At 44.4% G+C, this 23,248-nt stretch overlaps 2 long non-coding RNA genes across 4 annotated transcripts in view; both read left to right on the plus strand.

Moving 5' to 3' along the window:
* The window catches only part of LOC110741995, a 112,544-nt gene extending 105,472 nt beyond the window's left edge, over window positions 1–7,072 (plus strand). For all 3 annotated transcript variants that reach the window (XR_002519138.1, XR_004179850.1, XR_002519137.2), the window contains one exon: window positions 6,463–7,072. This is a non-coding gene — a long non-coding RNA (uncharacterized LOC110741995). The remainder of the gene's footprint in view (window positions 1–6,462) is intronic.
* Window positions 7,073–7,866: 794 nt separating this feature from the next.
* LOC116271324 overlaps window positions 7,867–23,248 on the plus strand; it is a 37,778-nt gene continuing 22,396 nt past the window's right edge. The window contains exon 1 of the long non-coding RNA XR_004179851.1: window positions 7,867–8,091. This is a non-coding gene — a long non-coding RNA (uncharacterized LOC116271324). The remainder of the gene's footprint in view (window positions 8,092–23,248) is intronic.

Genomic DNA, 23,248 nt, shown 5'->3' on the forward strand with positions numbered 1-23,248 from the left:
GAAAGACATGGGGTACAGACCCTCTTATGGCTGTGTGACTTGGGGGAGACTCACTTCCCTTGTCTGAGCTTCTGTTTACTCATTGACAGAATGAGAAAGACCATAGTATCAATATTATAGCACAGTCGCCGTAAGTAGTTTTTACCTTCTGTCTGTATCAAAATCCTTCAGTCAGACAAGTGTGCTTCTCATTTGGGGTCACATAGCAGGATACTGCAGTCCGAGACTAGATGAGAGGTTCTCAACCTGAGGTGATGTTGCCCCCCAGGGGACACTGGGCAGTGTTTGGAAACAGTTTTAGTTGTCGCAGCTAGGATGAGAGTGGTGCTTGCTGCTGGTTGGGATGCTGCTAAACATTTTACAATGCACAGGACAGCCCACCACAAAAAAGAATTACTCCAATGTCAATAATGCTGAGTTTGGAGTCCCCGGACAGGGGGAAAAGGAGATGCATCTTTTTGTGTTGTCAGTTTTCCTCGATGGTAGAAAATTTACTTTTTAATTATTATTTTTTTTTCTGAGATAGGGTCTCACTGTGTCGTCTAGGCTGGAGTGCAGTGGCGTGATCTCGGCTCACTGCAACCTCTGCCTCCCAGGTTCAAGCGATTCTTGTGCCTCAGCCCCCCGAATAACTGGGATTACAGGCGTGAGGCCACCTTGCCTGGATAATTTTTTTGTATTTAAAGTAGAGAGGGGGTTTCAATATGTTGGCCAGGCTGGTCTGAAACTCCTGGCCTCAAGTGATCCACCTGCCTCGACCTCCCAAAGTAATGGGATTACAGGTGTGAGCCACTGTGCCCAGCCAGTGGTAGAAATTTTAAATAATCATATTTATATTACAACAAATGCAAATATCTTATGGAGGAAACAGCAGTATTTGCCTGACTTTTTCATGAAAACCTGATATTTACAAAAATTACACTCTGGGGTGGGCTGCTTTGAACTCTGCTAACTTGCTCTTCCACCCTGTGTGACTCAGAGTTATATGAAAGCTTCTGTCCTAGGGTTGGATTCCAAATCCATAATATAGCCTGGGCATCTTACACACTCAGCCCTCTGCTTCCCCTCCTGCCTTGCCTCAGAAATATTCTCTGGTCCATCCACACCAAGCAAGAACGGTGAGTAGCATGTTTACTATGGGCCAGCTAAGCATTTTACACACATTTTCTCCTTCATTCAAACTACCAGGAGTGCCTTCAAAACAGACGTGAACATTTTTGCCTTTGGGCTTGAAAGTCCTCCATGTTCCCTTTCTCAATCACTCCTTCTCAGCCCTCAAAACCCAGTTCAGTCAGACTCTCCTCTGTTAAGCAGTTAAGAGTATAAACCCTGAATCCAGTTGCCTATCTAGGTTTGCATCCTCCTCTGCCTCTTGCTTGCTGTGTGTTCTTGAGCAGGTTGCTTCGCTTCTCTGTGCATCAGTTTCCTTTTAAAAAATGGGATGATGATAATATTTACCTCACAGCATTGAAGATTAAATGAGATAAAGAGAGTGTGTGAAATAGTACTTGGCATATAATAGGTGTCCAATGAGTGTTAACTATTACTACTATTATTTGACTTTCTTTGACCTCTCTCCTATCACCATCCTATCACACTTGCTAGGAACTGGGTCTCACAGGGTATTTCTGGATTTATTAGGAGGCGTTCATAAGTGTTTGTGGAAAGAAAGAATGTGATGTAGATATGTAGTAGCCACATTTTATAGGATTGGTTGCTAAACTTAGCAAGCAAACAAACAAACAAACAAAACAACCCAACCCCAAACAAACTTCTGAGCTCCACGTAAACAGATTCTGCTGCCACTGAGGAAATTCTGTTATGGTTTTCCTGGGCAGATTGAGATTTTAGATAGTGTTTGGGGCCTTTAAGAATCTAGGCTAATAAGGGGTCTTGGCTAATGATAAGGAAGGAGATCAGGCTTGGGAACTCCACCCTGGGCAGCTCTGAAATGACTGGCCCTGGAGCTGGCAGAACTCTGGAAGTCCAGGTTCATTAGTTCTGTCTGCCCAGCAATGATGGCAGCAGTAGGAATAATAATGTCTCGTATTTACAGAGGGCTTTACTTGTTCTCATTTCCCATTTCCGCCCTCTCTTGCTCTGTGCAGCCAATGCATGATGGAGTTTATAGTATTACAGCTCTGTCCTGGCTGGTTGTCTGACTTGGCCAACCCTCTTCACTTGTTTGAGCCTCATTTTCCTAATTTATAAAATGGAGGCTTATTTTACTACTTATCTTCTGGGTTGTTGTAAAAAGTGAGGTTTAGATCAGAAGAGGCATAGAGTTGGTAGTGGGCTGTTAAATCAGCTCTTTGAAACAAAAGCCCTGTTGTGTAGTGTTTGTCAATTTCCAAGGTATACACACTCCTTCCATGGTGGATTCCAAGCAGTCTGTGTCACATCACTGAGTAGATTTGGGAAGAGACATGTGCCATGTACTTTTCTGTGCAGCTGTGAGCTGGCTCCAGCACATTCCGTTAAACCTCTTACACTAACTCTGCTTTATTAGTCAGGGGCTTCTCGACATGGTGTTGAGAAAGATTCTGAGGCTGTGTCTGGGAACAGAGGAAGGGGGTAATTAAATTCATTATGGCTGTCTGCCATGGATGATGGAGGAAAGATGGCACATATATGTAGCGACTTATTATCCCTGGATTTATGAGACTGTATGCAAAGGTCCTTTCAGGGTTTGACACCCAGTAGACATTCAACCAATGGTACATATTGCAACTGGGCAAGGAGACAAGGATCATTTCTTGTTTTTCTTACATTGACACTTGCTGAACACACAGGTAGCAGTTAACTGTACCAAGAGTTGATAAGCTACAGAAGCACAAGGCAGTGTGGTATACAGGACAAAGATTGGGCTTTGTGACCTGGGCTAGTATTCTAGCCCATTAGTCATGCGACCTTGGGGAAAATGGCTCATCCTTTCTGATACTCAGTTTTCTCACCTGCAAAAAGGAGACTTTACTGGGGAGATTGAATATTACATGCATTAAAATGAAGCATGGCACCTATTGCTGGTGTGTTTCGTCAGTGGCGGTTTCCTTTCCCCTGTTCACTTTGAAGCTGCAAGTGGATTGTTGACCCGCGGCCAACTCAGCACCATAAACCCTGAAAATCCTGAGTGATTTCCAAGCAGCAGTAAAACTCAAAATCACTCACACCACTTCTCGTCCCACTTAAAATTTTCCCTGAGTTATTCTTTTCCTTTTGCAAATGGAAACAAGAATAACATGGAAAAAAGTGCTACCTACCCAAACCCTGCAGGTAAATATCCGTCAGTAGTTCAAGCCCAGGAACAGCCTTCAGTGACGGACAGGGCGGTTTCGTTTTTGCCACATGCTGGGTTCATTATAATCCTTGGAAAAGCAGGTTCTCAGAGAAATGCTGATACAGCTTGTCTTTGTGTTGCTATGATACATGCAAAGCATCTCACACAATTAGATCCTGAAATACGGACCCAAGTTTTTAATTGCCGAGTTCCTGCCTGTCTTTCAGGGGAGCTTTGGTCACTGTGTACTGACAAGTGCTGCCTTTGGTTTTATTTCCTTTGTGGATAACAAGACTAATTGTTCGCCACAATCTGACTTCTTTTTATTTGGAAGATGTAGGCAGGAACTTGGGCTCAAGTTGAGGAGCCAGTTCCTCCCTGAAACAGACTCTCAGGAGGGCAGTGAGGGGCAGGTAATGAGGGGTGCAAGACTAGAGCGTGCAAACACGGAGTGGCACTCACTGTTAACTCTGTGTGTCTTTATAGAAGTCACTTAACCGCTCTGGTTACAGTGAGGACTTTTTCCTTGGCCGATTTGATCAAGGGGTCTATGGTTGTGCCTTTGAGACACTAGTGCACACATAAACCATGCAGGTGGGCGATGTCCTGATAAATGCAAGATTCTAAGTGAGTTGGTCTAAGGTGAGGGCCGAGACTCTGCATTTCTGTCTAACAAGTACCTGGCTGATGCCAGTGCTGCTGGTTTTTGACCCAGTCCATACTTTGAGTAGTCGAAAGGAGCAAGAAAGCAGTTTGGAAAGTTATTGTAACTTGTAAGGCATCTTATATGGAAAACACAAACATGGAAATTTCATCAGCCACCCAGCTAGATAATGCTTACTATGTACCTTGGAAATACCCAGTGGTGCACTAGGATTGGAGGCGGTGACCTGGATTGTAACTCACTGATGCCTCTGGGCAGTAAAGTGAATAGACAGTAAGGGCATTGGCCCCAGAAAGACCTGAGTTGCAGCCCTGGCTCTGCTCTTTTATGGATGTGTGATCATAAACAAGTCAGCTCTCCTGTCTTGGCCTCAGTTTCTCTGTTTGTTACATGGATTTGACATCACCATCCCAGGGTGGGTTGAGGGGTTAAGCAAGATGAAAAGTGTGGTGGCTGTCCCAGTGCCTGGCTCATGGTGGACCCTCCTTCAGCACATGTCACAGGTGCACACTGCTTGGGAGTCCCCACCCTCTGTGACCCTGGTTCCTCAGGTCAGGGCTCAAAGGGGAGGAGGTAATGGCATCTCCAAGGCAGCCTTCAGCTCTCACAGCCTTGGTCCAGGATGGAGCGATCTGACTCTCCAGGGACCTTGCAGGCTCTTCCTCCCGAGTCAGCAGAAAGGGCTGCAGTGATGACAGATCAAGCCTATCCCAAGTCTCATTATCCACCTCAACATTCCTGCCAGCCGTCAGCTGGCTCCACTCCCATGAAGACCAGTGACGCTTGCACCAAGGCCAGTAGCGTTTGAGATGCCTGAGTCAGAAAGACCTAGGTCTTAAACCTCATCCAAGAACCTCAGTCTTCTCATCTGTAGAAGGATGTTACTCCTGCCTGCCTTGCAGAATCATGTGAGGATCAGAGAGGATCATGGTGAAAATCAGAGCAGCTCCCTCCTTCCATCCCCAGCACCGGGTTCAGAGCTTTGCATGGAGCATTTGAGTCCAGGCCTGAGACCCCCACAAGCATTGGTCTCATTAAACTGCCCAGTTTGCAGGAGAGGGAGCTGAGACTCAGAGAGGTTAAGTAACATGTCTGAGGGCACATAGCTGGTGAGGGGCAGAGTCAGGATTTGAATCTAGAAGCCCAACTCCTGGGAGTTTAAAAACCCAGCAGCTAGGTGCTACTGGCTCCCAATTTGTTTTTTTCCGGAATCTAACATGGGAGTGACAGGCAGGGCTGGGCTGGGGTGGAAACAGTACCACTGCTTGATGTGGGTATTAACACATGAAAAGACATCTCTTTTTGATGACTTTGTGTCTGGGTCCTCTGGGCTTGTTGTTACATGATCTCTCCAGCACGTTTTAATCAAACATTATGGTTGTGTGATCATAAGCAAGTCAGCTCACCTGACTTGGCCTTGCTTTCTCTAGCCCTTAAATGGAATGATGTCTTCCCTCAATGGTCGGAGGGTTAGTAACATGATGGATGTAAAGGACCTACTGGTCAAGGCATTATGTTAGCAGCTGAAGAATATGCTCAGTGCATGTCTGTGCTCCCTGTGCCTCCCCTCCACTGGACCCTGACTCTCCAAACTCTCCTTCCCTATGTGTGTCTAAGATAGCCTGGGCATAGTTAAGGATTCAACATTTGGAAGGTGTCATATTATTTGAGCAGCAAGACCTGTGCCCAGGGTGTCTCCAGTCCTGACTGTAGCCTGTGTTGTCAGGGAGAAAGATTCAGGGGCCTTGTCAATCTTTCTAGCAGGAAAGAAAAAAATCCTTAAGGCAGCAGGGCTGTGGACAGGGCAGGCAGGATGATGGGCAGCTGCAGAAGCCAGCTTGCTCGGCAGCCAGTCTGTGAGGCAGCGGCTACAGATTCCTAACGTCAAGGAGGCCCGGCTTCCCGGAGTGCCACTGCGCATTGCAGCAAGTCATGACTAACACAGCTGTCAGGGGGAAGGGCTTGGTTCCCCCAGCACACATGTCTCACCAGCTCAAGACTGGCCACTACAGTTGTGCCTTTGCTCTAGGCACATGGCCTCTGAAACACCCTCAGGAACCCCCAGGCAGGGAATATCCAGTATCCATGCCTCTGGGAGTTGGGTGAGGGTGCATTTGGCCAGTGGGTGGAGTAGCTGGGGTACAGGAAAGGGAACAGAAATTTGGAGACTGACTCCAAATGGCTTACAGCTATCTGGCCTCAGCTTTCTCACCCGCAAAATGGGACCAAACACTTTGATTCAGAGAGGCAGTGTCATAGAGGGCAAAAGCCTGGCAAGTCTGAATTTGTATCTTGGCTCAGCCACTTAGAAGCTGTGCACTCCTGGGAAAATTCCTTCACCTTTCTGAACCTCAGGTTGTTTTCTATAAAAAGGGGGCTAATGATGGTACCTAGACCTCATAGAGATATTATGCAGATTAAAATAATTAAAAGAATGTGTGTAAAATGCTTAGCCTATTGCATGGCAAACGATGAATATTTTTTCCTTTTATTTATGAAGTTGTTCCTTTATTCCTTCCAGGCGCTGGGACGGGACTGGGGATGCAAAAGCAAAAAGATCAACAAGAGTTGAACAGACATTTCAAGAGTTTTTAGCTGAGAAATGCGTGTGAAGGACCTGGCTCCTGTGCTCAGGAAGCACTAAGGGTCAGTTGAGGTCAGTCCCTGTATGCTCTTACATTCCTATCCCCTGACAAACTAATAATAATAACAAAAGATCTGTGCCAGGCATTGTTAGAAATGTTAATTCATTTAATTTTATGATATATAAGGTGTATATTATTATTTTCCTCATTTTGTAGATGAGGAAACTAAGGGAAGTAAGGGAAGTTAAGTAAGTTGCCCAAGGCTACACAGCTGTTGGATGGTGGAGCCAGGATTATAGAGCAGATAGTCTGGTTCCCAGGTCCTTGCTTTTCACTGCTCCACCAGACAGCTTCTTAGCATGGTAGGCTGGGCTCCTGACCTTGCTTTCCATGCCCATCTCCTATCCACTGGCTACAAGGTCCATGCTGCCCCCAGACTGAAGCCTTAAGAGATGCCTTCTCCCACTTGAGTCAGCTCAGCTCAGCTCAACTCACCTCAGCTCAGTTCAACTCACCTCATCTCACCTCACCTCACCTCACCTCACCTCAGTTCAACTCAACTCAGCTCAACTCAACTCAACTCAACTTAGCTCAGCTAAGCTCAGGTCAACTCAGCTCAGCTCAGCTCAGCTCAACTCAATTCAGCTCAGCTCAACTCAACTCAGCTCAGCTCAACTCAACTCAGCTCAGCTCAACTCAGCTTAGCTCAGCTCAACTCAATTCAGCTCAGCTAATCTCAGCTCAACTCAGTTCAGCTCAACTCACGTCAGCTCAACGCAGCTCAACTCAATTCAGCTAAGCTCAACTCAATTCTGCTCAATTCAACTCAATTCAGCTCAACTCAGCTCAGCTCAGCTCAGCTCAATTCAATTCAGCTCAGCTAAGCTCAACTCAACTCAGCTCAGAAACCAGCTAAGCGGCTGATTCCAATTTCAGCTCAACTCAACTCAACTCAGCTCAGCTAAGCGCAGCTCAATTCAATTCAGCTCAGATCAACTCAATTCTGCTCAACTCAATTCAGCTCAGCTAAGTAGCTAAATGAGAAAACAGGCTGCGGCTCAGAGTCACTTCAGCTCAACTCACTTCAGCTCAGCTCAGCTCAACTCAGCTCAGCTCAACTCAGCTCAACTCACTTCAGCTCAGCTCAACTCAACTCAGCTCAACTCAGCTCAGTTCAGCTCAGCTCAACTCAGCTCAGCTCAACTGAAGTCAGCTCAGCTCAGCTCACCTCACCTCAACTCAGCTCAATTCAACTCAATTCAGCTCAGCTCAAGCTCAGCTCAACTCAATCTCAGCTCAGCTAAGCTCAGCTCAACTCAATTCAATGGAAGTCAATTCAGCTTATCTCAACTCAGCTCAACTCAACTCAGTTCAGCTCAGCTCTGCTCAACTAATTTCAGCTCAACTCAGCTGAACTCAACTAAGTCCAGCTCAACTCAACTCCATTTAACTTAACTCAGCCCACCTCAACTGAACTCAGTTCAATTCAGTTGAACTCAACGTGACTCAACTCAGTTCAGCTCAACTCAATTCAAGACAAACATGTACCGAGGGGATCCTCAGAGGTGAGTAACCACAATGAATGATGAAAAACTTGGGGTCTCTATTGTATGCTTGTTTCATTCCCGTTGGTCTGATGGGAATCTCATCTCCCCCATTCATGTAAAATAATACCAAGACATTATGTGAGTACACTGCTGTACAGTTTACAAAGCCCTTTTACATATGTAGCTTATTTATAACTGTTTTCTAAGCCAAGCCAGCTTGGAGGTAAAAAATGGGAGGGACTATATGCAGGACAATTAATAATAATACCTACTATTAACTGGGCAGCTACTATGTGCTACGCACATTGCTAGCTACTTAACAAGCATGATCTTGTTTAATCTGGCAACCTGGAAAGTGAGATTATTCTGGGCATTTTACAGATGAAGTTACTGAAGTGTGGAGAGGCTGAGTAACTTTTCCAAGTGACAAAGCTATAGGAGGTGGAATGGTTGGCTTCCAAATGCCATATCTTTCTGCACTTCCACTCTGCTCCCAAGGCCTCACCACTATCTAGGCAAACCAGTCTCCATGTCTCTTTGAGAAATTAGGGCTCAGAGGACAAAGGATGACCAAAGTTATGGCTTTCCACTACTTGTGAGCCAAGAGCTAAAGGAACTGTAAGCTCCATGCCGTAAGGGTTTTGAAAGAGCAAACTTCGGGAACTCCCACTTTATGGACCTAGTATGATTTCACTTATTACCTAAACATATCCTTGCTGAGCTGATCCAATGCCTGCAACCTTCCATTCTCGCTGATGGCTGTCTTAAGAGTTTGGGCTGGAAGAACCATTGCAGTACCTCTACCTCAACCTCCTTGTTTTCAGATGTGCAAACTATGGCCACAAGAGACAAATCCTTAGAGTAAGGTAGATGAGAGACCAGAGCTCAGGCCTCTAGCATTTGCTGGGGTTAATTAAGTAAAAAACCTGAGAAGGAAGGAGGATTGAAATTTGGCTCTTAAAAATGACCATCAATCACATTTTGATACTTTCTTGTTTTCCTTTTTCCTCTGTGTTTGGGATCCCTGGATCCCAAAGTCTGCTTGCTTCAGGCTTCACACACAATAAAAACCATGTTAATTAAAATGCCAACTTACATCAAAAAGGAGACCTAGTTGTGGAAAGGGTGGAACCCATCAAATGAGCCTGGAAATGGTGTTCTGCTGAGGTGGGGCTCTATCAAATTAAAAGGGAGATGGATTTTGCTGAGAATGGATGTTCAACAGCCCATTCATTTTTTCCCTTTTGTCTAGATTCAAATTCTTATTTCTGCTATTTTGAGGTGTTCTCTCTGAGAAGTGCCATGGCTTAGTGGCTTGGTGGAGAAGCCATTTCAGTGTCAGATTAGAATTACTTGCTTACTATTGATGGTGTAATCTTGGCCGTGGTTCTTTACTGAGTCTCATTTTCCTCATTTGGATAGTAATTCTCAACATGCTGGGGTTTCAGAAGGATTAAATGAACACATAAGAATCAGCATTACTCAACAGTTTGGTTATTTATTATTGTTTTGGAGGGGGAATGTCTGAGTCCATTAAGGCTGTCCACTAAGTCCATTAATGTCTGAGTCCATTTAGGTAGATTCAGTGTCTGGTGAGGTCCCGCTTTCTGGCTCATAGTGCCATCTTGCTGTGCCTTTACATGATGGAAGGGACAAAGGATTTAGCCTCTTTTATAAGGACACTAATCTTTTTCATGAGGGCTCCACCCTCATGATATAGTCACCATCCACCTCCAAATAACTTCCCACTAAGAATTAGGTTTTAAAATACGAATTTTGGTGTGACACAGAAATTTAGTCTATTGCAGGCAGCACCTTGAGCTATAGAACAACTTGATGGCTACAGAACAGGCTTTTCTGTTGGAGGATATTATTGATTAGTTACTTCAATAATATAAAAGAATGATTAGATACATTCTTTCTCTGTTGGGTCATCAAACAATTTTGTGGAATATTAGGCCCCACGGTGCCTTAACTGGAGTCGTATTTATCAGTGAGCAGTCCTGAAATGATGCCATATGCATAAAGCAAATGCTACAGATGTTCCTTCACCTTGCACCACACTTTTTCCTGTGGCCACTTTGTAGCTGGAAAGTAGGAATTCTACTTTCTGCTGTTTTCAGAGGTTAGAGCTCTTGCAGCTCTTGGCTCATGGGTGATGAGTGGTCCTCTCTATGGTGAACCCAACAATGTCTCTAGGTTTTTCTGTTTGCTCAGCTATTCTGATCATGCACAGAAGTTACAGATTTAGCGTGTGGCTAGGGGAATTGGCTTTAGAGCCAGACAGAGCTCAGTTTGCATTCTATCTCTCCAGCCCCACCTGTGTAATCTTGGTTAATATGTAACTTCTGAGACCCCATTTTCTCCATGATTAAATGCGGTAGAGTAGTCCTGTCTTCCTTACAGCATTGTCAAAAAGAATACATAAAATTAATTTCAGACAAGTGTTTAGGAGCCATATGCTAGCTGTTATTTTATATATATATATATATTTACAAAAACCCCTATTTGTACCTATTACTTCACCTATATTGATGAAATTCTCTGAGATAAAACACAAATTGCTCACTAACAAGGTATCCAAAGTAAAATGCCTCATTCTCCATTAGCCTTGGGGACAAAGGGCAAAAAGAGCTCACTCTGCTGTTTTCTTCATTCAGTAAAGAAGATTCAAGTGGGCCAACTTTTTTAGCAAGGCTGGTAAGTATCATTAGTATGAGAACCAGCAAAGGATACACGTCAACCGCCTTGGCTTGGTGTTTGAGACCTTCCATGAGCAGGCTTTCACCTCTCTTTTGGCCTCCTTTTCCTCTGCTCCTACTCATAAGCGTGCAGGGTTAGTTTGGCAAATGGCTTCACACTTTGCCACCTCTGTGCCTTTGACTGTGTTGCTGCTTCCCTCGGGAAAATTGTTCCTCATTTCTGCATTCATAAATCCAAACAGACACACCCTTACTTTCTCTGTGTCTTGCCTTCTCACACATAAGGAACATCTGTTATTTTGGCCTTGTGAAATAATCATCTCATTAGTTTCGTCAACACTCCTTCCCATTAGAGTAAGGATGGGGTTTGCTATCATCTCCAGGTTGCTGGGATAGGCCCAGTCAGAACTTTCCATTCCTGTAGCAGCAGGAAAAGGGAAGAGTGGAATGAGAAAAAGGGGACACTTCTCACTGGAGTCCACTCCTTTTAAGGAGCCTTCCTGTAAGTCCCTCTTCCTCCCTTTCTACCCTTATCTGTTTACATCTCATTGGTCAGAATGTGGTCACGTGGTCATGCCTCACAAGAGAGTCTGGGAAGTGTAGTCTTTTAGCTGAGTGATAAATGTAGTTTCTCATAATAGCAATAATAGGACATCAAGTAGGCACTAGTATTTATGTCACTGTCCCCTTGAACTCACCTACCACATAAATAGCCAGGGCAGTGATGAAGGTTGGGTAGAGAGCTTAATTTGAGAAGAAAGCACTGAACTTCAGTGCTGATATGCCTTTCCTAGTCTGGTCTTCTTTGGAAACTGGAAATCAGCCTGGCTTGAAGAAAGCCCCCTGGAGTATCTTGACCCAGAGTCTCATCTTTGCTTTGTCCTCTATGACCTTAGGAGCAGGGGACTGAATGGTGGCTGTTCAGTTTCCTGCATCCTTCTGTGGTTCTCATGGAAGCACCCTGCCTATTGTGATCCCAAGCCACGCATGTTTCTGTTGTTACTAAGCTTCTTACCACTGTCTTTGGCTCCTGCTTATAAATGTTTAAAAATATTCGCTTGACGCACAGTGGGATTATAGACTCTCTCATTTCCGAAATGAAAAGCAGCTCATGCATTATTCAAGAAAAATGTTGTATTATTGAACAAAGGATGGGTACACTCATTCCTTGTTATGCATTCCAGTCTTTGCTACCTTATTAGTAGATGTGTTCTATGAGAATTTTACTGATGGGGTTTGTAAACAAAGGCAGAGATCAAACACTAATGCGTTAGATGGCATGATTAAGAGATTATCATAAAATCTTCAACTTGCATGCATGGGAGGACGATAGTTGACTCAACACTTGGGCTCCTTCTACCTATTCCTACCACATGGAAGCTCACCCTTGGCTTGAACACTTCCAGTTGTGGGAAACTCACTACTCCCGATTTCACCTTTGTGCAGTTTGAGTGTAAGGAAGTTTGTCTCAAATTGGGCTGAAATCTCTTTCCTTGTGGTCTTTACCCATTGGATTTAGTTTTCACATGGAACAATTCTGTTCCCTTTCTCCCTGATGACTCTTCAGTTTTATAAAGATGGCAATTGTTGAAATCCACTTGTGTCACTTCTTTGAAAGGTCAGAAATCTTCTAACTTTTCAGCCATTCTCCACGAGAGTTCATTGCATCTAACAAGCATTTATCAAAGAGCTTTTTCTTTATGCTCCAGACATGGTGATAAGCATGTTTATGGCTTATAACACTTTGCAATTAAGCAAAGATTCGTAGGGTATTCAACTAGCAGGATTCAAAATTCCACACTTTTCCAGTCCTGTCTTCCACCCCTCTCCCTCTCACCCTCCTTCTTCAGAGTTACTGAATTTTCTTTTTTTTTTTGCTCTGTTGCCCAGGCTGGAGTGCACTGGTGCCATCTCGGCTCACTGCAACCTCTGCCTCCCAGGTTCAAGCGATTCTTCTGCCTCTTAAGTAGGTGGGACCACAGGCATCCACCACCACACCTGGCTAATTTTTGTATTTTAGTAGAGACAGGGTTTCACCATGTTGGCCAGGCTGGTATCGAACTCCTGACCTCAGGTGATTCATCCAAGAGTTCCCGAATTTTCTATTCTTTGAACACACCAAGATCCTTCCTGCTTCAGGGCCTTTGTACATGCCATCCTTGCTGCCTGGGATGCTTTCCCAAATCTTCATAACTGCTGCTGCTTCTCACCATGCAGCTCTCATGCACATGACATCTTTTTAAAGAAGCCTAAATAGATTTCTATCTAAACTAGGCCCTCAATCCTACTTCTGCTCCGTTACCCTCTGGCTTAGTCCATTAGGGCTGTTATAACAAAGTACCATAGACTGGGTAGTTTATAAACAACAGAAATTTATTTCTAACAGTTCTGGAGGCTGGGAAGTCTAAGATCAAGGAACCAACAGATATGTTGTCTGGTGAGGGTTCAAGTCCTGGTTCTTCTTTTTTTTTTTTTTTTTTTTTAAAACTTTTTTTTTTGGAGATGGAGTCTCGCTCTGTTGCGCAGGCTGGAGTGCAGTGGCCGGATCTCAGCTCACTGCAAGCTCCGCCTCCTGGGTTTACGCCATTCTCCTGCCTCAGCGTCCCGAGTAGCTGGGACTACAGGCGCCCGCCACCTTGCCCGGCTAGTTTTTTTGTATTTTGTAGTAGAGATGGGGTTTCATCGTGTTCGCCAGGATGGTCTTGATCTCCTGACCTCATGATCCACCCGTCTCGGCCTCCCAAAGTGCTGGGATTACAGGCTTGAGCCACCGTGCCCGGCCGTCCTGGTTCTTAGGGAGTGCCTTTTTGCTCTGCTCTCACACCACAGAAGTAAGGAGGGAAATCTCCAGGGCCTCTTTTACATGTGCACTAATTCCACTCATGAGGGTTTCACCCTCATGATCTAATCACCTCCCAAGGGTCTCACCTCCTACTGTTATCACATCAGGGATTAAGTTTTCAACATGTTAATTTTTTTTTGGAGTGGGGGGAACCATAACACTCTCTATTCCATTACCCTGCTTAATTTTTCTGTAGTACTTTCCATGAAATAAGTCAACTCAACAAATATTTACTGTGCCAGCATAGTAATTGTTCTAGGCACTTGGGCTACGGCAGTGAACAAAACAATGATTCTTGCTTTCATGGAGCTTACATTCTCACAGGAGACACAGAAAATATACAATACACATACAAATAAATTACCTGATAGGTTAAAAGGAATGAGTTATGGAAAGGAAAATAGGGAAGGCGAGGTTAGAGGGTTGTGAGCACAGGTGGGGCAAGGCTGTGTATTAAATAGGAAGGCTGGATATATCTCTCTAAGAGATGAGATTTGAGCAAGGACAATTTCATTACATCAAATTATCTTTTAGATTTGTTTATATATTGATTTTTTGTACACCACTCCCCTCCCCACCGCAGCTGACCTCAGTGTAAGATCTATAAGGCCAGGACCTTATCTGTCTTGTTTTCCACTGGTATCCAGTGTCTGGCACACGTAGGCTCTCAATGGGATGTTAGTTGAATGACTGTCAAATGCCTAAATGATAAGATAGGAGGCAGTAGCAGAGGTTTTGGTCCTAGGTGTACTGTAAAATCCATGCACCTGCATGTTGCACTTCCCCCTGTGAATGTTCCTTTCATGTCTTGCCTCCCTCTTTCCTCTCCCATAGAAGAGTGAAATCACACCTATTTCCAGCAACACATCCCATGGTGATGGCTAGGTAGAACAAGCGCTATCATCCCCATTCTGCAGATGAGGAAACCGAGGCTCAGAGAAGTTCAAGGCTGTGCAGCTCTAGTGACAGAGGGTGGGTTTGAACCAGAATCGCTGCCACTGACAGGAAGGCCAGCAGCTACCTGTAAGCCCCATCTCTCATTGAGTTTTCTGCACCATCCTTGGACCAGAGCTTCCCTGTGCAGCATGGAGGATGGGCCCTGTCCAGGGGAGCAGACTCTTCCTCTGCTACCTCCACTCATGTTCTGAGATGGAATTTCCCCGACAGTGAACTTAATGCTTCAAAGCTCTCTCTGAACCAATTCAGTTAAGGCAAATCTGGCTGTGCCTGATGGGTTCTTTTAAACACGACCAAATAAATAGGCAGGGAGCTTTGAATAATTGGCTTTTGCTTCTCAAAGCCAATTGTTATAAAAATGAATCCTTCATCCTGCCTCTTTCAAGACAACTAAATTGTCTTTCTGGGCTCGGGAGAAAGATTAACTCTTTGACTTCCAGATGTTTTCTGGGAAACGAATACTTTCTTACCTTGCTACAGAATTGTAAGATTCAAAAGTGCTTTCATACAAAATATATGATTTCAGTCCAGGCATTACGAACTGTGCTATAATATATACAGGACACTTCTAGAAACTGGGTATCCACGGATGCATTCATTTTTTTTTTTTTTTTTTTTTTTTTTTTGAGGTAGAGTCTTGCTGTGTCGCCCAGGCTGCTGGAGTGCAGTGGCACAATCACGGCTCACTGCAGTCATTACCTTCCAGGTTCAAGCAATTCTCCTTCCTCAGCCTCCCAAGTAGTTGGGATTACAGGTACCCGCCACCACGCCCAGCTGTTTTGTATTTTTAGTAGAGATGGGGTTTTGCCATGTTGGCCAGGCTGGTCTCAAACTCCTGACCTCAGGTGATCCGCCTGCCTTGGCCTCCGAAAGTTCTGGGATTACAGGCGTGTTCCACCGCGCCAGGCCAGATGCATTCATTTTTAATAACAGCAAACTTAACTGCAATGGCCATAAAAACAAAGGGAACTGCCTGACTCACAGAACTCATAGAAGAACGAGCTTGAGGTGCAGAGTGATCATTCCTCTGGCTTAATTTCCCTTGTAATTTTTTTTCAGTGACTCCTCTTTATTTTGCAAGTCAGATTCACTCTCACACTAGCTCCTGTCATGAATGCAGGATGGTTACAACAAACTGCTTCTTGCTTTCTCACTCATGTCCAGGGCCAGAATGAGCACTTTTGCTTTCACATTCAAGCAAGGGTCCTGAGATTCACCTTGGTGGTATCTATTTCGATCATGTGCCCAAGTCTGAACTGGAGACCAGACTGGGGGACTAAAAGATGCTGATTGCTTTGAGCCAGTCAGAGCTCACTCTTGCTGCAGGCCTGGGCATGTATTTCCCTTAAAGCATATTGGTTGTATCAGTGGGAGAAAGAGGAAGGGATGGATGTGGGAAGGCAGCCAGCACATGTTTGCTACAGACTCACTTTAGGATAAGAACAACTGAGGACTGAGTGACTTATTAAAGGGCATTTGGCTATTCAGTAGCGGAGCAGAGGCCAGAACCCAGATGGGCATCTCTGTATTCAGAGTTCTTTCTAAGTAACAGATTTTCTCCACCCTTTTCCTGTTGTTGAATTTGTGATCCTGTTTTCATCGGAGGCTGGGCAGCTATCACAGAGTAAGATATTAGGGGTGAGAGAAGGTCTCCTTCCTGTCTTGCTGATGCCAGAAATTCCACATAATTACCTTCTTTTGGGTTACAGTATTGCTCATTCCTTCAAAAACAAATATTCATTGAGCTGGGAATATTGGCTGGCCTGGGCCATCTGAAAACCTGTCTTTTAATCAGGAGTCTTTTCGTTGCTAGTAATAGAAACCTGCTCAAGTTACTTTGGACAAATAAGACTGGGGAATTTATTCTAAGGATACAGGATACTCTATCCCATCTACTAATCTCTCACATATTATACAATAATTGTACATGCCAAAATGTTTAATAACAATGCACGCATTGCTTATTGGACATATTGATTGACAATTGAGGCCTCTGCAGTCTGTTTGATAGTTCACATTTATCTTCCTTAGTGAATACCCTGTAACTATTATATCTGGGTTTAGGGAACTTCAGATAAAATCTAGCCCCATTTGCATGCACTTCCAGATAGTCGATTTAGGCTTAATTAGATGGAAGTGTTCAAGAAAAGTGAAGGGACTGAACAGTTTCTCAGGAGGAAAAGGCGGGATGAATCAGAAAGCTGATGGTGAACTCTGCTCATTATGAGGCTTAGATATTCAGTGGCTGCAACCTCAGCAGCATGCCCATGTTGTACTGAGCTTGCATTCCGATTCCAGTCCCACAGGTGCAAGCAAAGATGACTCCAGGCTTATAGGAGGTGTGTTGGTTTTATAAAGTTTTCTCAACTCACTCCGAAGTACAAGCTGGGGCATGGAAAAATTTCTTGGCCATTCAAGTCTTTAGACACTGTCAAAAGAGGATGAGGTGATGTCTCCCTCTTTATGTAGACCCTGAATGAATTTCTTTTGGGGATGATAAAAGAGTCACCTTCCCATACATCTGGATCTGATCATCTTGAATCATCCTTTCCAGTTCATGAACTTCATAACGGTCTCCTCATTTAAAAAGCTGGGGGGAAAACACCTAGGTAACCCAATGAGTAAGTAGGTATATTTCCACGAGAATGAATTCATTCTTCAATTTTTTTACCCCCAACGAATTCTGTAGACCTCTTCTGCTCAAACTGTGCAGCATCAGAATCAGTTGGGAACTTGCTAGAAATGAAGACTCTTAAATCTCATCCTAGACCCCAAGTCAGACACTATATTTTAGTAAGAATTCCCTGGGCCATTCCCAAATGCACATTAAAGTTTGAGAAGCACTGCTGTAGAAACTGCTTCTCCATCCCTCCACATTGCATTTATTTGATTGCTTCTCTGTGTCTGGGACAAGGGCCAAGATGTACATGTCTACTCACCTGTACATCTCCATCTCCTATGTAGTGCCAGGTGTCCAGGTGGCATTCAATAGCCATTTGATGACTAGATGGATGGAGAAAATAAGTTTCCCTGCTTGTCAGGGAGGCTACAGTCCTAGTGGGAGAATTCTGGGGTCAGGAGAAAAGAGAAAGGTCACTAAGCAGTTTTGCTGCATCCAACATTTCTTCAGCATCCAATTTGTGTGAAGTGATTTACCTACATTATACAACTTACTTCCTTCAAAACTTTCCCAGGGAGGGATCAGTCCTATCATGTTACAGACAAGCAAGTGGTGCAACTGCAATTTGCCATTTTTCTTTTTTTGAGATAGAGTCTTACTCTATTGCCAGGCTGGAGTGCAGTGTCTGTCTCAGCTCACTGCAACCTCCGCCTCCTGGGTTCAAGCAATTCTCATGCCTCAGCCTCTTGAGTAGCTGGGATTACAGGTGTGCACCACCACACTTGGATGATGTTTTTGTATTTTTGGCCATGTATTTTTTGTATTTTTCACTATGTTAGCCAGGCTGTTCTTGAACTCCTGGCCTCAAGTGATCTGCTCGCCTTGGCCTCCCAAGGTGCTGGGATTACACATGGGAGCCACCATGCCTGGCTGCAATTTGAACTGCAATTGGCTGCAATTTGAACCCAGCGCAGTTCTTTTGCTTTCCTTCTACACAGGCACTGCGTGTTTGTGTGAGCGTGGGTTTGCAATGTAACCTTCCTGGACTCTACTGTGTGAATCTGCAGCAGGGGCTATGGTGCCATACTCATATACCCCTCCTCTCAAACTCACTGTTGCTGCCAACCGCTTCTGTCTTCAAGGAGCCTGTGACTCTGCCTGAGGGCTTCTGCTGGCTCTAGGAACATGCCTGTCCCACGCACAAGCAAGCTAGAAGTGCTAGGGAGTTAACACCCCCAGGAGCAGCCTTCAACCAACAGCAAATGGGAGTTGATGAGCAAATGCCCCGTGGGTGGGATAACTGGGTGCTTTAGGTGGGATAATGGGGTGCATGTCCTATACCACCTCTGAGATTCCCTCTTGGGATGAAGCCCCTGGGCGCCCACAATGGTGACCTGCTCATTGGTTTCCTTCCCTTCCCTGTCTCACTTTCTTACTCTCCTTCTGGCGCTTCCTGGGATCTTCTGGTAAATACATTGTTTGCATTCAAGTCTTAATCTTAGGATCTTCTAGGAAACCACATCAAAGGCAGCATCTGTTAAATAAAAACAACCGCAGCCAATGTGTTCTGATTGCCTGACACTGTGATGAGCCTCTGTGTGCATTACCTTCTTTGAGCCTCTGTGTGCATTACCTTCTTCAGTCCTCATAGCAGCCCTCTGAGGTAGGTGCTGGTAAGGTCTCCAGATGAGGAAAATGAGGCCCAGACAGGTGAAGGAATCTGACAAAGCTTGTACATGGTAGAATCAAGGTTTGGATCTATTTCTGTCTGATGACAACCCCATGGTCTTGAAATACTTGCCCTCCATGATCATTTAGATTATTGGATTATGGGATCATTTGGATTATTATTTATAAAGAAAAAGAGGTTTAATGGACTCATAGTTCCACATGACTGGGGAGACCTCACTATCATGGTGGAAGGTGAAAGGCACGTCTTACATGGCAGCAGCCAAGAGAGAATGAGAGAGCCAAGTAAAGGGGGAACCCCCTTATGAAAACATCAGATCTCATGAGACTTATTTACTACCATGAGAACATTTTGGGGGAAACCACCCCCATGATTCTCAGTTATCTCCTACTGGGTTCCTCCCTAGAACACATGTGAGTTATGGGAGATGCAGTTCAAGGTAAGATTTGGGTGGGGACACAGCCAAGCCATATCATTGCCTGAAATCCTGAAAGTGAAGGTTTTTTGAAAAAAGGAGAAGTTTAATTGTCATCGTTATATTTTTAGAATGGGCTACTTTTGTCAAACTCTTTCTTGCCAAAGGGGTTAGGATAAGTCAACCACGGCTGAGGTTGCAAGGGTTCTGATAGGATACTTGGAGCATCCTCATGTTAGGATTTGATGGGACTAGAAGGAAATGGAAAAATGCTAAGTCTAGGGACGGGAGATACCTTGACAGTAGAATAGGATGAGGACGAATAGATGCAAGGACAAACTGGGAAAATGGAGAAATGTTCTGGGTCCCCCTAGAGACAGTCCATGTATGTATGGTGCTTGGGGTCGGGGCATAATGAAGGCCTGTAATAGACAAACCTGTAGAAGTAGAAACAGAAATTATATGTCACCAGAGCAGTCAAAGATGACCACCTGACATCCACATAAATGAATTCTAGGTGGCAGAATGGCAAACAGCTTTTATCTTATATGCCACTCTTACTGACTGACAGTGGTTCCTGGAGCCCTGTTTGGAGGCTTCTTCCCACCTTACAGCAAAAGAGAGTCATGATTGATTAGTAATGTCTGCTTGGGGCACAGGAGTGGAGAATGTTGGTGCACATGCCACCTGGAGGAACAGACTGAATTCCAAATATGAGTCAGAAGAATTCTCTGTCAGGATTGAAGCAGCTACATTTCAAGTAGGCGTTCACTTTCGAAAGGGATGATTTCCCTTTGAAGACAGCTTATCTTTAATTTGAACATATGTGGCAAACCTAGGCAATATGCAAAATTACAGCTTGATTATAACTCCTTAGGGGCAAGGAAGAGAAGAATTGGCAATTTACTGAGTAGAATATGCATAGAAGAACCCCCCCCCCCCGGGCTTCCATCTTTTGGTAGGGGTGCCCTCTGTGTTGGATGGGCTGTGGTGGTGCTCAGTTTTATCATAACCTTTTCTGAATCTGATTTTCACCTCTGGGAATTCAGGCTTTTTGGTCTTATCTAAGTAGCAGTGACAAGCTCTGATGGTTGGAGTTTTGTTTTCTTAAGTCACTGCAGATGCGAGAGGAAGGCAGGGAGCCCCACACAGGTCACAGTGAATGGGTGCATCCGCCTGTGAGAAATGCTGAACACAAACTATTAATAATACAGCCACTTCTGCCCTTGTGTTTGGAGCTCGTGTAAAATTTGCTGAATCACAGAACTTACCGATGTTCAATGCAGACCTGTGTGGAAGGAGGATTCAGACTCACACTTTGAGTTTAACCCATAATTGGTATCCTTGATTTCAAAATGCCCTTGGGAATCACCTTTTATCTCACGAGGTGGTGTGTAGTTCTCAGATTTCCACTGGAAATTCAGTTTCAATTTGCTTTAATTAACAAAGTGCCCAGATCACTTAGGTGAAGTCTCATGGAGTGAACTTGTCATGAAATTACATTAGGACAAATTCTGTTCGTGTTTAATAGTTGCCAAGTTAAATGGTTTAACAATGTACACTGAGATTCTATAGTGAGAAGTGGCTTCTCTAAAATGGGTTGTACATTCGGGGGATTAATAGAGGGAGGGGAGACATCATTCCCTTAGTACAAAAGGATGGTTTGGGAGTTGTTAGGTGGAGTACTGCTAGAGAAAAAGGGTGATAAAGGAGACTTTTTAAGGTTGGTAGTGAGTGCCTGGAATTTAACGAAATAGAGAGGATTGATGCCGAGGCTAGGATGGGTGAGATGGAATGCCAGGATTGATTAGCAATGTCTGTCATGGGCAAGGGAGGAGAGGAAACAGCACATACACATATGTGCCATCCCTTCTCCAGGAGAAAGCTGTTTAGAAACACAGGGCCGTAGAGCAGACATTAACCGTCCTGGAAGTGAGAGAGAATTGGACAAAGTCCATTCTGACTGCCATTACTGGAGGAGAACTTTTGATTTAGACATTGGCAGACTCCAGAAAAAGCTCGCCTCTCCTCCCTCCTCTGTTTCCTAAGAGGATGAGCCAAAGATATTGTTTAGGAGCTGATGCAAATGAGGTTTTCAGGCAGAGGAGTGACAAGTGAGAGAAAAGCAAATGTCTCCTTTTGGCACTGGGCAATGACTAGTAGGACTATAAAAGAAATTGCTTTGTGGAACCACGACAAGAATGGTGCTCGATTTTCCTTGGAATTTCCACTTGTTCCAGAGCTATGTGGTGGAAAGAGTTCGCTGAGGTTTGAATAGAGGTTCAAATGCTGGCTCCACCAGGTATTACCTAAGTATGCTTGGATAGGTCATTTGAACCTTCTGAATATTATTTTCTTCATGTGGAAATTAAGACTACAAATACAAAACCCATTTAACTCACATGATTATGCCAGAAGTGGCATATTAATGTCTCCCATTTGGAACCAACATGTGCAGCTGTGACTAACACACCGTCAGGCCAAAGTACGTGTACATTAACATGAATTCAGAAGGGAAAATTCCACTTTGGTTTAGACTATTCTGGTGTTTGCCCCACCTTTGCTTCTACCCTTAAGGTTCTGGAACCCTTCCTTTTGGAGATCATGCCTTCCACAATGTTTACAGAAAAAGGAAAGTTGCAGGTTCTGGTGGCTTTGGTTACTCTATCACCTATGTGAATTTAAGAGATGCTGCAGGAAAAGGCAGTGTGATTGTTCAAGCTCATCCCAAGTGAAAGGACTTGGCCAGCCTGTCTAGATGATTGAATCCTTTTCTTGATGAATATCCTGGATGTTGTTTTATGTGCTTCATTTTCTGTGACTGGGGGAGGGAGCTAGGGACACTCCCTGCCCAGGTCTTTGTGAAACTCCAAGGTGAGAATCACTGCCAGATGATTTCTGACCATCTTGTACTTTTAGGAGCTAAACTCTACCTCTCATTTTTATGGTTCTGGACTCATGCAACCCTTACTAACCCAAGGAGGATGAATTTTCCATCAGAGTCATAAAAGACTTCAGGCAGGAAGGACCTAGGGAGGGGACTGGCAAGACAGTCCTTACCCAAGGAGCTCCACTAGCAGAATGAAAGTCTACTCATGTCTGAGTCTACAATCCTGTCTGCCTTAAGGTGACTCACAAATTGTTAGCAGTGGATGGGTGGATAATTCAAGGGTTTCTGCTTGTGTTTTTTACCACCCTCCATTCTGGCTAAATATAGTTGAGCGTCTGTGATAGTAATACATCTAAATAGCAGATTTTTCTGCTCTTGTGCCCAAGATCAACCCATCATTACCCTATCCTTGGCCCTAACTGTGCAGACACCAGGTCTCCCAGGGTCCTTCCTCACTTTGGAATTTAAACCACAGTAATTCTTTCTTACTTATTTTTCCTTGCATGGATCAAGGCTAACATCAGCTGCTGCCTCTTGCTTCTCCCCTTGCACACTGAGAAGGTCGGAAGTCTGTGTCCAGAGTCAAGCATCGCTGGGCTTTTGTGTTGGGAGTATTTGAACATCTTGCCCACGGAGAAAGAAAGGCCCTGCTCTCTGGGTCTCTTTCAGAGCGCTGAGACATGAAGCCCTGGAGGTATTTCCTCATGGGCAATCAAGGGAGAAGCAAAAGCCGATTTTTCTGTTTTCTGGCAGCAGCCTTTGCTTTCCTTCTCCCTCTGGGGAAATTAGCTTGCTGGCATGGACAGAGGGAAAATAAACAAGCCTAACCTGAAATATGCATTAGAGTTGAGCTATTTTTGGAGATTCCCAAGATTAAAAATGGCCGAAGGCTGACCAGTTCCCATCTGCCCGGAATTAACTTTCTTGAGGTTTTGTGGGGAGAGTGAGGGGCCTGAGCATATCAAGACACTTAGCTGAGATTGGCAGTGATTTGTGGATCTGAGCAAAAGAATTATGGCCATGAAGCATCTATTCCGCTTAGAGACTAGCTCAGAGATG

Source organism: Papio anubis, chromosome 18 (assembly GCF_008728515.1).
Source record: "Papio anubis isolate 15944 chromosome 18, Panubis1.0, whole genome shotgun sequence".
Classification (NCBI taxonomy): Eukaryota; Metazoa; Chordata; class Mammalia; order Primates; family Cercopithecidae; genus Papio; species Papio anubis.